Below are 16,505 nucleotides of genomic sequence, written 5' to 3' on the forward strand. Positions count from 1 at the left end.
CAATGGCGCTTTTAAATTTTTGAAAGCAATACATATTTTTTTTCTTTTATTTGCAAAATATGATGTTCAAAATATTTAGTAAAATTTTCATCATCATGCAAGAAAAATTAACTTTTTGTGTGAATATACTTTACTCATTATGTATAAAATTAAAAAAAACACCATACTTCTTTTATTACAATTGTTATTTATTTCTTCCTGTTAAATAAACATCTTACATAAAATATAGTCAGAACTTATTATAAGCGCCAAAGAGACATAAATAATTTCAATAAATACTCGCGTGTATATTCTGCGAAAGGCGCATTTATTACGTTTGTGTATATACTCTATGTGTTTGTGTGTGTATGTACGTAGCAAGATAGCTCTATATTAGCGTTATACCTTAGTTCCTAAATCAGCGTACGCTTAGACGTCCGTGTTACCAGCCACTGCAACTCCGTCCTCGAGGAATATTCAGCCATTCCTCCTGCTTTGCCCTCAGCTTTCTCGTTGCTCTCGTTTCTCTTCGGTTGCCGGTTCTCTTCGTCTGTTGCTCTATCCTCGATTCGCCCAAAGTTTGGAGAGCTCGCGCTTGAGAGGAAACGCTGAACGTCACTGCAATATCGTCTAATGTTCTCGAAGAAGATGGCGGTTGTAACGTTTGATACGTTCCCCACGTACATGGAATAGACATGATTTTCCTTTTGATGACGGTTGGCTAAATTGAAACTGAACATCAGCCGCGCTCAACGGGAAAGATCGGAAAGATTTCCTTTAATTTTCTAATTTTCGAATTATATATGCTCAAGCCAACACTGATTTTCAGCCAAATAGTAATTAACCGACGCTTGGTTTACTCGAATCCTTGTAATTTGTACCAGGAAACATCAAAGCATCGATCAACTATCTTTCATCATATATTTACTTATCGATATTAGTTTGCACAAAACTTTACCGAAAATTTCCACTAACAAACTTTTGCATTTAGATTATAATACAGACGATATGTGATCATTATTTTGAAAAATATTATTACAACAGAATTTTGCATACAAGATTAAATTTTACGTAAGAATACATTATTAAAGAAAGTGATAAATATTTGATTCGTAATATATCCTCGATAAAATTTAAAGCGTGCAAATATCCTCGACAATAGTAGTGCAAAATTAAAATTAATATCGCATAGATTTAAATTATACAAGAACGTTATAAACGAAATATTAATGGAAACAAAAGTAAAAATCAATAAAAAGTAAATAAAAAAAAAATGAACAAGTTCACGATCTTAATATTTTTTTTCTTCATCTTACTAAAAATTCCACGAGCAAAAATCCCATTTACGACTCAACATATATTAAATATTAAACTTAAAGCAACACAATTACAATTTCCCGCAACTTAAACATTTTACTCGTGCACGCGTTTCCCACGCGAAAGTTATTTCATTTGATACGCGAAACTTCAATATCAGTGAACAGCAGTAACGCGGGCAAGTTGAATCGTGTAGATTCAACCGTGAAAGCTCTCCTCTTCGTTCTTACTGGCATCTAACTTATATACGCGGGCAACTGGAATAAGCCAGCCTTGAGCCTACAGATCCGGCAGACCGTAACGACGGCACAGTGTCTCAGAGCGGAGGCGCAAGACAAACGACGTTGTTTTCAGGGAGATACCGAAAACACCGGGAGAAGCGGTTCCTAGTAGTTAATTAGCTGAATAATGCAGCGTTAATCTAGTCAAAATTGCATGCATCCAGACCACGCACGTAGTTTCGTTCTGGCAAACTCACTGGGAGGGGGAGGGGGGGCTTCGCTGTTCGCACGCCAAAGTACACGTATGCACGTGTGCGAATGCACACCGACAGGTTGAGGGGGATGAGGGAGGGAGGAAAGGACGAGTACACCAAGTTGGATTCGCTCTGGCCGGGTGCGAACAGCATCTTCCGGTGTATTGAATATTTTAAGGATACCATTTGCCGGCTATCTCGCCGGTTGTTTCAAGACACAACCGGCTCGATACATCAACCCCTACCCCCTCTACCTATCTCACCTCCCCTCCGTTCGGGATACAATATTTTGCTGTAGTTTGCATAGTCTTCATTATTCAAGTTCGGAGATTAGTGGACCGTTACCAGCAGGTGTTTGCCAGCTTTTGCATGCCGTGGTTAGTCTCTCGTTGTTGGAACGAAGTTTAAGGGAATTCGTGTTGTAACGTTGAAGACGTGTTGGAGAGTTGTTATTTTTTTATTATATGTTTCGTTAGTTTCCGGATTCGGTTTAGATATCGATAGGTTTGCACAGTTTCGTGCAAGTGTATGAGTGTATAAATAGTTTCATCTTGTAACGTTTATTTTATATTTATTATAATTTATATTTTTCGAAACAAAATATCAAGAAATATACAAGGAATATTAGAAATCTTCAAAGAAAAATGTAAATTTGTAGAAAATTGTTTTAAATGAAAGTTAAGTTATAAATACTTTTTTATTAAAAAATGTAATACATATATATAAATATATGTACATATGATATGTACAAATAGAATAATTCTTAAATTAAATTCAATCTTTTGTCATTAATTTAATTTTGTATACAAAATAAGATTCTATGTGACGATAAAAATTGTATATCAATAATAATCTTTTTGTAATTAAAAATAATTTTCTAATTAAAAATAAATAGATATTGTAGTTTGATGGGAAATAGAGGGAGGTCAGGGGTTCTATGCAATCTCCTTTATTCCATAGTCTCGAAATTCGTGGTAGGAGTAAAGCAGCTGCACTGTGATCGAAAGTAATTATATTAATTGCATTGCACATCCCCGCTGTTGCATGAGGTATTGGTTCATCGCCTCATCGGTTAACGCGCTTTCGTGTGCGTGTACCACCCACAATATTTGTGTGTCGAGGCTTGCGTGTCGGGCAAGTGTCGAAGGAAGCTAAGTGCGCAATTAAATGTTAACGAATTAACGTCTGCTCGAGACGTCGTTGGGGAGAAATGACTTGTTAAATAAATGCGTCCTCTCTCCTCGAGTGAAATTCGAAGACTGAAAGCAAAACAAATTTATACGAATCGAGTCAACGAAATGAATTAACCTTTTCGAAATTAATATACATTTAGAAATAATAGGACGTTACGTTTCAAAACAAATTTTACGTGAATTTTAAAATTGATTTATCGAGACGGTATTAAAAGTGAGATTATTAATTTTATTTTCAAATTCAGACTTAATTTATTTTTAATTAATTGTTTATTATATTTCGTGTTTTATTACAATATTTATAATTTATTATTACATTTATTTATTGCAAAAGATTTAAACAATTTTTGAATAATTTATTATTTATTATCTTTATTGTAATTTGTTGATGACATTATTGATTATTGCATTATTGATTAAAAATTTTAAAAAATATATAGCGTATGATATTTTAATATATTTCTAAAATTATTCGATTGATAATTCGTACGTATTTATTTCTTAGAAAAAGTTTTGTTTAAAATGTTTTTATAAAATTTTAATTTTTATTAATTATTAAAAAAAAAATTTCTCTCGATATTTCTATATTGTTCATTTAACATTTTGTTTCTCCATAATTGGTATAGGAGTTTCTCCCACGTTCCCGATGCTCCGTACGATATTGCAGTATTTCGATTCGCAAACAATAGGAAGGGAAACCGTGACCAAAGAGAACACGAATCCACGCACGGATCTCAATGTTGGCTACCACACAGGCAACGCCCGTCATTTCCTTATAATTACTCTATTTCCTCCTGCGCCTATAGTTATGTCGTAGCAGCCAGTAGGGCGGAATCGATGGTAGAAAACGGCAGATATTGGAACGCAACGTACGATCGTGTGGGCGAAACCCGTAGGAGGGGCACGGCTCGTTCGTTTCAAGATATCGAGGAAATGAATGGGATTGGCTGCTGGGCAAAATTGCACTCTGATAATTACCTATTAGCTGCACTGTCCCTGGCATCGTTCTCTATCCTGAAGAACAATGCCTGTCATCCAATCGTGCGAATAATCACCGAGATCTTTCGTCCAATGGATAAGACCTGATTCCAAATACTTACTAGATATTCATACATGTAGATATTTTACATGAGATAACGTAATTGCTTAGAACGTGCATAAGATAATCCGAGGTAATATAGATTCGATATAAGATTCGTTTTAAACGATTATCGTAAAATTATTACTTATTAATTTATGTTTAGAAATTATATACAATTTTTCATTTAAACGAAATAAATATCGTTTCATATATTCATTTACAAAATATCTATAAATCGATATCAAAGAACAATTTCTTCTCGATTATATTTTAAATTCTAACTTCAATAACAATTTCTCCTTTAATCAAATAAATCAAACTGTTTCTTGTAATTGACACAGAAATTTACCTCCGTGTCTAGCATAAAAATTATCGTATATACACCTAATAACTTCTCTTCGTATGCCAAAAATTCGATCGTCCGAAAGATACATCATTGCGACAAAATAAATGGTCACGACCGATTCAAAAATCTCTGGAAAATCTCTCTCTCTCTCTCTCTACCCATTTTCTCTCTCTACTCCATTTGCAAAGAGTAACGGAGAACTGGGTCGTGGACAGCGAGCCATCCTTTCCTCCTTTCCATCTTCCATCCCGTGCGATGGAGATTCCGGTCGGTGGTCGATGTTTATGCGGCCCATCGGTGGGATGAGTGTGTGCAGCAACAGGGTTAGTTGGCGGCCGTTCGAGCCCGAGTCTTTCCAGATAGAGAGACGTCTCTCTGAGGAGAGACTGGAAAGCCGCGATCCCTGGTGCGGACCGGTCGAAATGCCTGGGGGTTGATTGATTAGAGGGTACGTACGAGAGAGAGGCCGAGTCGAGGCAGAGTTATACGGTGCGGGTTAGTTCGGCAGGGAGCGTAGGTTATTTGGGGGCGGTGTGGAAACGCGGCGTTGGTTCGAGCCGGTTGGGCGAGGAGAGGGCGAGGGGAGGAGGGCGAGGAGGAAAAGTAGGTGGAGGAAACTGGTGGGCACCCCAGGGGGAGGAGGTCAGAGGAGAGGAAGAGAAGGAAGGAAGGCTGGAGGCGGTAGTTCGAGGTGCTACAGTTTATAATAGTTGCCACCGCCCTCGGGCCAACCGACCCTGTCCGCAACTTTCACAGAGTTGCTTAAACCTAACCTCCCCTCGGCCGCTGGACGATCAAGTCTCGTCCACCCACGATCCCAAAGAATCGAGGTTATTCGAGTTGCTTGCTGCTAACTCGTCCCCCATTTGCGAAGATCCGTTTCGATTGTTCGGATGGGTTTCTTGTTTGCCCAGGTACGGCCGCGGATGGGGGTGTCTTCGCGCGATATTGGGGGCGCAAGTGTTTGGTTACAGCCAATAGCATAGCGGCCGGGCCGGGCACGTGTGCCGTAGATTAGTTTGTAGTTCGTGGTCGAAGAAAAAGCGGAGTTATTAGCTGCGGTTAAGGGTCACCTGGCGGAAAGATGACGAGGTCAGGTGGGCGAGGGTCTGACTCTTGTTTCTCCACTTTAACGTCTGTTTTTGATCCTTGTTCTTTTGTGCTGTTAATAGGTAGATGGGAATTTTCTTGGTTTTTATTGGAGGAGGATTGATGAGATGAGTTTATTACACGTAATTCTTTTAGCTATTATATAAAAATAGTATTTGTACGAATTTATTAAAATTCAGAATATTGTTGTATAATTCATGTTTCAAGATTTTGCACATTATTTTATTTTATTCTTTTATATTTTTGTACATGAATGAATTTTCATACAAATATTTGAAATAAGACATTTAAATATTTAATAAACGAGAAACAAATTCATTTACGTTATCTGCTTTTTAAAACGTTAATATTATTCAGAAATAATATACATATATATTTATTAGATAGATATTTGAAAAAGAATATATTATTTCTCAATAAATAATTTTTCAATAATTTTGTGGTAGTTTTCAATCGATTTTCTTCTTTAAGATAAACCCACTCAAGTTGATCGTTTGCTTCTTCTTCTTCTTTGCGATACAATTACGGCGAAAGAAGCAATTTATATGTTCGCATACTCGAAGCTGTATACCGTGCAGTTTCTCGGTCCCGTGACAGCGGCCTCCGTTATAATTCTCCGTTATCTATGGAAATTCTAAACCGTACTAAACAACAATATATATCCCAAAACTATGTAATTCTCCGTACGTGTATACACAATATGCAATATGCGCTAGCAAGAGCTGCGATCTCGTTCGCTTTCTTTTCCTCATTTCGCTTCTTTTCGATTTGTCGATGATTAATTTTTTTTTCCCTTATGAAATATAATTTTTTCCACCGCAATTTCTCAATGACACTTTTTAATTTTCGTATATTTTTATATCAATTGTAAGAATAGAATACGTAAGTTAATTATCGATGAAAATTTAAATCTAGATTATTTTTCTTATTATCGGTGAAGATTTCGTTTTATAAAAGAAAAGAAAACTCCTAGAAAATCCCATCTCCTAAAATATTCTCACCGTTCTTTCATGGACTACTTTCGCGAAATCTTCCCGTCCATTAAGGTTATCAATTTTCCAAGTCGGTTTCCTTCAAACGGTCGAAAGATTCATCGTGGATTTCTATTTATGCTGGAACGATGACGTTATCGAATACACGATCTCTAATTAAATAGGTATCTAGAAACGGCGCATCGTGCATGCGCTAATCAGCCGTCCCGAAGAGTTTTCACGGTAACTGGAGCACGGTCGGTCGATCCGGCGCGAAGAGGGGCAAAAGAGGCGAAGCTCGTGACTGCAGAGACAGGAAGATGGATCGTTGCTCAGGTCCCGCAGCAATGTCCTTGGACGCTGTCTGTGCCTTAGGACAGCACGTAATCATACCAGTCCGCTATTACTTCCTATAACGCTATCTACGCCAGGAAACGCCATTGCTCGCTCGTTCCTACGTAGGTACGTGGTCCAGGGACGCCGAGGATGATGAGATCTGCAGGCTTGCATCCTGATGAGACTATTAGGATGGCTTGATAAGTCCATAATATTCTGGTCGATGCCGGGCAGCGCCGTCGAGTCCACCCGGTGTCCTCGCCAAACCGCTGCACTCTCCCCCCCCAAACTCCTGACAGCCCTGTACCACCGACACCCCACACTACAACCCTCCCCCACCCCTCACCTTTGAACCCCTCCTCCTTCTCCACCCCTTTTACGCGGAGATATATACGTGGACTACCTTCGGTCAGATTGACGACGAGATAACTGATGTTTCCCATCGACTTTGTTAACCTCAAACTCCGATCATTCCTCGACCCAGGAATCGTAGCTTTTGGTCGATGAAGGATTTTCCGCCAGATTTCACGCCAATCGTTCCTTTGCTCCGATTCCACCTTAACCCCTGTGACATTCTACCTCTGCACACGTTCTATTTGTGGTCCTTTGAGCTTTGGGGGATCAATGTATCTTGTTAACGATACGTGTTTTTTTCTTTTTTCTTTTTCATCGTTCTCGCATCGACGATCTCTAATAATCTCTGAGGTCGAGGTATTTTCCCAGCGAGGCGAAAATAGGTGACTGAGAAATTTGGAAGAGAAATTGGTATCTCTTGCCTGAGTGAAGCATTTTTAAAATTTGTTTAACAATGATAATAGGAGATAATTCGTTTTATCGATGGTTTTCTCATATTATTAAGCTTTGTCTTTTTTTTCATCTATATTAAATTTGTATATGTCAAATTATTCGTTTATTAAATAATTTCGAATTTATCCAAGAAATAATGGTAACTATTTTTAATGAAAAATTGTCTTTTTGAATTTTTAGATTAATAAGTTAATACTCTTCTAGTATGAATAAATAAGTATACTTAAAAATTCCTTGGGTGATGTTCTCGATGAAGTACGATCTTTCAAGATGTATACGATCTTTCCAATGTGTGGGAACAATTTTTTAATTAAAATAAAATTTACTTTGACGATAATTTCTTGAAAAATTGTTTCAGAAGGATGAAACTTGAGGAACTCTCTGTCGGACTCTCTGTTCTATCCGTTGCGGACGAATGGTCTGTGTCACCCTCTCGAAGCGGTTGGAAATTAACTTTGAGTATTACAGATGTCGAGGCGCACCGCGGCGAGAAGCTAGCACCTTGTTAGTCTGACAAATTCGGTCCGCTTCCCCTTCCTTCTGTCCTCCACTTTGCCGTATAAGCAGTTAGTTCCATCCGCGGAGAAACACCGAGCCGATTACTTACGGGACTATCTATTTGTAAATTATATTTTCCTTCTTTGATACAAGCACAGGGATCTTTGCTTGATCCGTTTAAACGAAGTCCTTATCTTGTCCTGTACAAATTCTGCTCCACGCTGAGTAAATTAGTTGGCAGCTTGATTAAATGTAAACTCGACTTAATATACTCTTTCTCCTCCTCCTTTTTTTCCTCGTTTCGCGTTAAACGCGAAGGGGAAAGTAATTTTAAAAAGAGTTTAATCTAAAAGAATGTATTAAATGCTTTTTCATAATTTAATATAATATATACTCGGTTTTTAATTCTCGGGATTAATATAATTTTATTGAGTTAAAAAAGGATAAAACTAAGAGTAGAATATAACAGAACTTTCTTTTACTACAAAAATTAGATTTATAAAGATGTATTATATCACTATAAAGTTTTCAATTTTCTTAATGAATTCGTTTCAATACATTCCATGCTGAATTTGTCTTGAGATAAAGAAAAGAAAAAAGAAATATTTCAATCTCAACTCTCCATGATCAACGAACGATTATTCGTTAATTCAAACATGTAGGGATCATCCCCTCGAAGGAAAAATCCCCTAATTTATTCGAATTGATGCGTTGGAGGTAGGTGTCGGAATGCCACAGGCAGCTGGTGTCCCGGCCGCCCGTTCGAAATTGGCGAGAATGGAATCTCGAGCAGTTCCAGAAGTCACCATCCTTGCGAAGGGTGTCGATGGTTGGCGGGACGGTGTTTGCTCGCTTAATCGGCCGACCCAGGGCGCCACCCCCTCCCACAGCCTATCCCTTTCCTTCCACGCTTTCCTGTCACGCCGAATGACTATCGGAAAGTGATATCGAGGATTTCCACGGGTACACTTCGGGTATTGCACGATTCCATGCCACTTGCTTTGTTTCGTGCCCACCTCGAAATCGAGCCTTTGCCACCCTGCCGCGAAAATGGGGTGACTGAGGAGCGGGATGAGGAACGGCCGACGACTCGATACCCCTCACCCTCACTCTCCCCCTCCCCTCAGTGAGGGTAATAGAATTGCATGGCCGAGGAGTGCCAATATCCGGCACGGTCTTGTCGGCGGCGTTTAATTGCGTTAGTATTTCATCGCGGAACTCGACAGGAGCCGACCAGACTTTTCGATTTCGACGTATTTGGATGGATGGATCTTTGGATTCTGGATGGAATTTCTCGTTGCCAGCAGGGATGAGGAGATGTCGATCTTGGATTGTTGTATTTTTCTTAATTTGTTAATAGTGAAATATTTAATGGTGAAATGTTTTGGAAAATTAGTGGTTGGATTGGTATCTTTTTGGTGAGTGTAAAATTCACGATTTTGATTATATTTATATATTTTATTGCAACAGGATGGTTAGGTAACACGTCATTGTTACAGGGTTTTTCAACTTGATTTCAAAATATTGAGACAAGGTTTATTTTATCATTAAATTATTTTAATTCTATTTTTGCTTTTTTAAAAATGTTTAATATATATTCGAGATGATTTTGTAATAATTAATTTTTTAGAATATAGCGAGATATAATATTATAACTAAATTTAATAAATAATTCGATCATTTTGCAGTTAATGTAAAATTGTATGAACTTTATATTTATATTTTAATAAAAATATATTTCCAACAATTATTAAGATACAAAGTACAATAGAAATAAATTTATTGAAAAACTTCCATCGACGTTTAAATATACATATATATCCAAGCGATCGCAACGCTTGATTCACGTTCATCTTATTCGATCGGAAAATCAAGTTACGTTAGGCGAGATTCAAGGCTGTGCAGAAAGCATCAGCCGAGGGTTACAATCCAGAGAAAATGATGTGAAAGCTTATGAAATGGCGGTCTAGTCTGTCGAGATACCGATGTACACTGTGTTCCCAGCTAGCGTAGAGATAATAATAACCAGGGGGTAGTAACAGTCGGAGGTTTATCTTCTCAGAACCATAAAACTAACCCGTTCTCTACACTTGATGACCAGCGTACTGTAGATGCTCAAGTCTACAGCTTGTTTCAAATCTCGTACAGAATTCTCTCTTTTCTAATAATAGAAAATAGAGAGATCTTTAATGTTATTCCGATTACCGCGCTTTTACGCGTTGCAATTGCCTTGCAATCTGTTGAAGATTTTAATTCTCATGAAGGAAAACCCAGATGTTAAATGGTAAAATGTTAGATGATGATATATAAAGTAAGTATTTGAGGTAAGGATTTAATTTTTTTAAGTGATTCGCTTGAAATTTGTATGTATATAATGATGATTCGATCCTTTATTATTCGAATAATTTGTTTGAAAAATATAATTTTAGAAATTTCAATATGTATGTTTAAGTTATACTGCTACGTTAAATTAGTTGTTATTAATTTGTAATTAATTATTGTTATATTATTAATTTGCATAAATTAAATTAAATTCATATTTATGTAAGAAAATAACGTTTTACATTTATTATCGTAGAATGTTCAATATACAATATGTATCTATATGTTTCGTGTTATGAAAACATGTCTCGGCAGAGAGCAAAGTTATAACGTAGTTAACTATGAAATTAAACGGATGATATGTTTAGAAGTTGAAAAACACATCTGTTATGTTATAATTATAATATATTAATGAAATATAATTATGTAATATAAAATTATTGGATTGTAATTAAAATTTTAATTTTTAACTCGTCCAATGTATTATTTCATTCTTCGCATCAAAATTATTTTATTCTCATAAAACGTTAAAATTCTTCTTCGTTTCCTAAAAATTTCCAAAAATGTTCATTTCACTTGTCATTTCACTTGTTGATCAAATTATAAAAAAATATATTCTTTTACACAAAATTGATATTAAACAATCATAATATTATTACATTTATGATTACATTTAAATACAGTTGAGGATACTTATGTATAACAGATTGGATCGATTGATTCTAAAACCGACAATAAGACGTTCAACAAGACAGGGTTCTATTCCTATTGTCAATGATGACTGGCGAACCTTAGACAAGGTATCGAGTATCCTTTCGAGGCAGGTTGATATTTCAGGGGTGCGTGTACAGGGCGATCGTAAATTGTAAAATCTATCAAGACCAACGCGGTCGACATAACTCAGGGGGTTGCTATCCTAGTGGTATGAAGCATGGCGGCCAGACTCGGCATAAATACCCGGTAGCAGAACAGAGCAGGAGCAGAGAGCAAGCCCAGACCCGTTGTGGCGTGGCAACATCATCTATCTCGAATAATTTATTATCGCGCGACTACCGCATCCTCGAAATCCGGACAAGAACGCAACTATAGGAACTGCGAACCGGAAACGAGTGTCGTGCATCGGGATCCTGGACGCGGCTGGCTTCGAGATCCACGAGATCCCTGTGGAAAACCTTGACGGATTCTCTTGGATGTTCTATTATCAACCAAGTGTTCCATTATTGTGAATAAGATGTTTCAAAGAGATTATTGTCAGGTAGAAGAAAAGGAAAATTTGAAAGGAAGAATTTGAGAATTTGTTGAGAATTATTATTTTAATTCAATGCAAGACTTAATTGTTTTGTATCTTAAAATTAATATTTGTATTTTACAATTATTAGTTCGAGTTATATCTATGAAATTAAATTTATTAATTTGCTTGATATATGTTTTTTATAAAGATGATGTTTAGGTTTTTAGTAAAGGATTTAAATAATAAAGAAATATTATACAATTATGTATATATTTATATATTTATAAATTATGGCGAAAAAGAAGGGAAGAAATTTTATAGATTTCTCGAAACCGTATAATAATATCTTTGTACTGTTTGTCCTTTTTTTGTCTTTGTTGCATAAATGAAGAATATTTGTAAATATTAGAATTATATAAACATATAAACAAAATGTAATTTGCACAATGAAAAAGTTCAATTATAATTTAAGATTAATCTACCTCTTAGAATTTAAATTATCCATAAATTGAAAAATACTTATTTTGATCAGGTATATTTAATAATTCAAGAGATTATCAGGTCCTTCTTCCTCTTTCCCTCTCTTCCTCTGTTTAAGCCATGAAATTGGGTATTAAACGGTGTTAGGAACCGAACAAGACCGAAATTTAGTAGGATTATAACCGACGCGAAAGATTGTGCAATAGCTTGGCCAGAGGAGCATCGGGATTTCGAGACGTTCATCGAATGTAAATTAATGGCAAAGGTCGTAGAGTTTCACGTGTAAGTAAAGAGGCCATTGATAGTGCATCGAAACTCAATTTCATGAATGTAGATAAAAAAGAAAAATTATATTTTATTTAAAAAACTTTGGAATATTAAATAAAGGAGATAAGATATTGTACAATTTTTGTACGAGATATTAAAATTTATGTAAATGATATAATGTGTTTTAAATTACTATCCCAATCTCTTAATTATAGAAATTTTTTATTATTTTATAAATAAATAGTAAGTTATAAATAAGAATTGAAACATGATTAAAAACGAAATCAATATTGTTAAAGATTAATAGTATTTTTTGTTTAAAATGAATATTTATGATTATTTTATGATTACATTTGAAAAATGAAAAAATGTAATAGAAATATAAAGTATTCTCAAAGATTAAAATCTAAAAATAATCTTGTCGTTATTTAAAGTTGTTCTTTAATTCTTTTATTTTTAATTTCCTTAAAGAAGATTATTATTTATTATTCATCGATATAATTATCTAAAAATTTTGCAAAAAATAAGAAAAAATTTGAAAAACAATTCCCAATTTTAAGATACAATTATTCGAATTCTCTTTAAAAAAAATATATATAAAATTTCAGAATATTTTTAAAACATTTGCTATATCAGATGTTTTATAGTTAGAAAATTTGAGTTTTTCGTATTGAAATTTCATTTAAAGTTACTTTTAGCGTCAATTTCATTTTTTTCGAGTTTTATTATTTATAAATTTTAATTTCAATGGTATATCATACGATCTGTCTGATCGTTTACCGTCCCATACTACTGCCGTTTAATACCGTGTAGCATTGGAACAGCGTCACCATCTAGGAAATTCACAGAAGAGCAAGGGGCCGCACTAAAGTCCATCGTTACACGTTCATCGTAAAAGTTAGTTAAATGCCTTTCTCATTAAAACTTTGTTAATTTCGTTCGACATCGGTGCACAAAGCGTATCTAAACGACGACGTATAATTTTCGATAAAAAGTTATCTGTACGAAATTTAAATAGGCGGAACTTTTAAATATTTTTTCGAAAATATTTAAAAAAAAATATGTATTCAAGAAGATATTCAAATCTCGGGAATTTCAGGCTTTTATCATTTTTTCTCACGTCCGTGCTAAGTGCTGCCATCGCGCGGAAAATCTCGGAACCTTTATACACTTTTAGGGGTTGAAGAATGTCTCGTATGAAAAAATGTCGACAGATGGCGGTAACTTCCCTTTTCAAAGCCAAAGTTATATCTTTTTCTTTTTTCTTTTCGTTTCTTCCAGCAGCCATGTTTTTTTCGCGGGGCGCGTAACTTTTAACTTTTCAAACTTTCCCACTCTATTTCCCCCTTTTATCAGATCGCATCGTCAATCTGCTCTTTTTTAAAATTCACTTACTTATTCCACATTCTTTCTAAAAGTTGTATATCCGCGATTTCGTATATTTTTTTCAAAATTTGATACATTGATCGTGGATAGGTTGCCCTCATTAGCTCAAAACTCACGGGGATTCATTGATTCGAGGAAAATGGCGTTGGCCGGGCTGGATCGAACGAATCCAGAGCAAAATGGTATATACATAGAGCATCGTTCCCCATCTTGGTATGCGGTTCAGGTGTAGATACGGCGTGCGAGGGGGTAGGAAGGAAGGGGCAGTGCCACGTTGGCGGGCAGATTTTCAAAAAACTGTAGGGGCTGCGCGCGCTTCGCCTTCATTGATCGGAGGGTTGTGTCCGGCGGCCATCCTCTCCGCTGCGCCACGAATGCAAACTACCCTCTTGGTCGGCTAGCGGCCGAAGAGGGACTCGTTCGGCGTCGACTTTCAGGGCGGAGCCCAGGAATCTCCGAGGACCTCATTTTCAGTGGCAAAAAAAAAAAAAAAAAAAAAAAGGGAAAAATCTCCTTTTTTTTAAAAATCACGAAAAAATTTTAAAGATAAAAAAAATAAACGAAGGAAAAAAAGAAGGGAGCAAAAAAAAAGCGGAAAAATTCATAAAATTTGAAAAACTCCGCCATTTTCTCCGCGATCCGCGGGATTTCGATTTTTATTCTCGACAAATTCCCTCATCGAATAAATAATGATCAACCGCGAAAGAATATTGATCTTCTCTTAAACCCACGATTATTTTTCATTCGATCGTAAAGACGTTTAGAAAACACATTATAACGAATCATTTCATCCTCGTCGATTAACGTTCAACGAACGACATCGTTCAACCATTATTATTATCTTTTTTTGTCCCCTACCCCCTTCCCCTCCTCCATCCCCATTCGCGGAGACAAACGAACAAAGGAAAAATAAACGGTCGCCGAGATCGCGCATGCTTGAAGACACTTGAAAAAAAATTGAAGCCTATTGAAGTCTCTGCCTCGAGCGGGACGTCGAGCTTCTCTCTACGCGTTTCACCCGTTGAACACAAACGACCCCATTGTTTTTCCTCGCCGCGCCGCCACCGTACATTTTTCAGTCTTCCTCCTGCAGGCAGGGAACCGTCAGGAAAATATCCTGCATAGAGCGAGGTGCCCGCGTTCGTCCAAATGGAATTACACGCGAGGCCCTTCAGAGAAGACGAATAAGGACGTTCCCCACGTTCCAACAACGCGTTGGAACACGTTGTACATCCACGTACACACAAGTTGTTGTCGCGTGAGTTGGCGGCGTCGAGCGAGATCGGCCATCGAGTTTCTCATTACAGTTTCGGTAGGATTTCGAAAAGGACTCCCTCGTCCGGTAACGGAGCGGGTATACCGCAGCATTTTTCAGTCTAGGGGACCAAACCCTGACAGGTTCTCTGGGTTCACTCGAGGGAGAGGATCGTCCGGGAGAATGGATATGCCAAGGATCGAGTAAAAGAGAGAGGGGTGTGAGGAGCGGTGGTACACGTGGAACGAGACAGAGGTTGTGGAAGAACGAGGGAAGAAAGAGGAGGAACGATCGAAGCGGGAATATTTGAGACGAAGAGAAAGAGAGAGAGAAAGTGAGAGAGTGAGAGAGGCAGGGAGGGAGGGATGGAGAGAGAAGAGCTCTAAAGAGAGGAATAGGAGGAGAAAGAGGGAGCAAGTGGAGGGAGGGAGACGGTGAACGCATTAGAGAGGGAAAGAGGGTTAGGAGAGGGAGAGAGGGCGAGTTAACCTAACCTCAAAATTCCAGCATCAATTCTGGAGCCCCTCTAGTGTCCCACCCAGCCGGTGCAATTAGGAACTACCCCTTCTATCCTATTCTGCCTCTATCCTCACTTCCCTTCGACCTCCCACCCTGGAGAGTGGCGGGACCACGTGATCCGGCAACTACACTCTTGTTTTTAGGGTGGCGGCCCGGGTGTCGGGGGGGTGGTGGAGGGGTGCCACAGTGCCGAGGAGGAGGTGGAGGTTTGGAGGAAGGGGACGAGTTGCCGGGTAGGAATACCACGTCCGCGTCGCTATGGCTACCGTAGGGGGTGGTTTATACTTGAAGGGTTACCCCCGCGGTACAGTCTCTGCAAAATCGTGAAAACTAACGATAAACGGCGGGCCTCAGAACCGGAAAAAGTGCCGGCTGCGGTCGCCGTACTTTTGCTCATGCTTTCACCCAAGGGCTTTCCCTTTCGCGACCTCCGCTGTTTACATCGCTTAAACGTCTAAGACAATTAATGACCGGGTTTTCGGGGCTTTCCCCTGGTTTTTCATCCCACCATCGTCATCTCTTCCTCTTTCTCTTACTTATCCTCGATGTCTGAGGTTCGGCATGGCGTACAAACAAGCATAGTAACTTTCTTAATTTTTCTCAATTATAATTGCAATTCTTTTTGAAAAGTTTGCGCGTATTTAAACGATTCTTAAAAAATTCGTGTAGGAGAAAGGATTTGAGAAATGTTGGTGAAATGTTCGTTCGTTTTTTTATTTATTTATTTTTTTTCTCTTTTCGTCCCTCTCTTTTTGTTTTCGAAACGATTCAATTCCTCCTCGGAGAATTTCGCGGCATATCTTTCCAGAACAAAACCCTGGTTTTCCGCTTGATACGATTACGAAAACGATTATGTTTATTGCCCACGAAAGTAATAGTAAAAATGAATGATATCGCCCTCGGTGTCGACATTCGCGCGGAAATCGTGCACA

General features: G+C 37.5%; 1 long non-coding RNA gene across 1 annotated transcript; it reads left to right on the forward strand.

Annotated features, from left to right (window-relative positions):
- Positions 1–12,583, forward strand: LOC114577972 (uncharacterized). The gene is made up of 2 exons (XR_009829930.1): positions 1–7,905; positions 7,974–12,583. It is a non-coding gene; the product is annotated as an uncharacterized LOC114577972 (long non-coding RNA).
- The last annotated feature ends 3,922 nt before the right edge of the window (positions 12,584–16,505 follow it).

Source organism: Apis cerana, linkage group LG5 (assembly GCF_029169275.1).
Source record: "Apis cerana isolate GH-2021 linkage group LG5, AcerK_1.0, whole genome shotgun sequence".
Taxonomy (NCBI): domain Eukaryota; kingdom Metazoa; phylum Arthropoda; class Insecta; order Hymenoptera; family Apidae; genus Apis; species Apis cerana.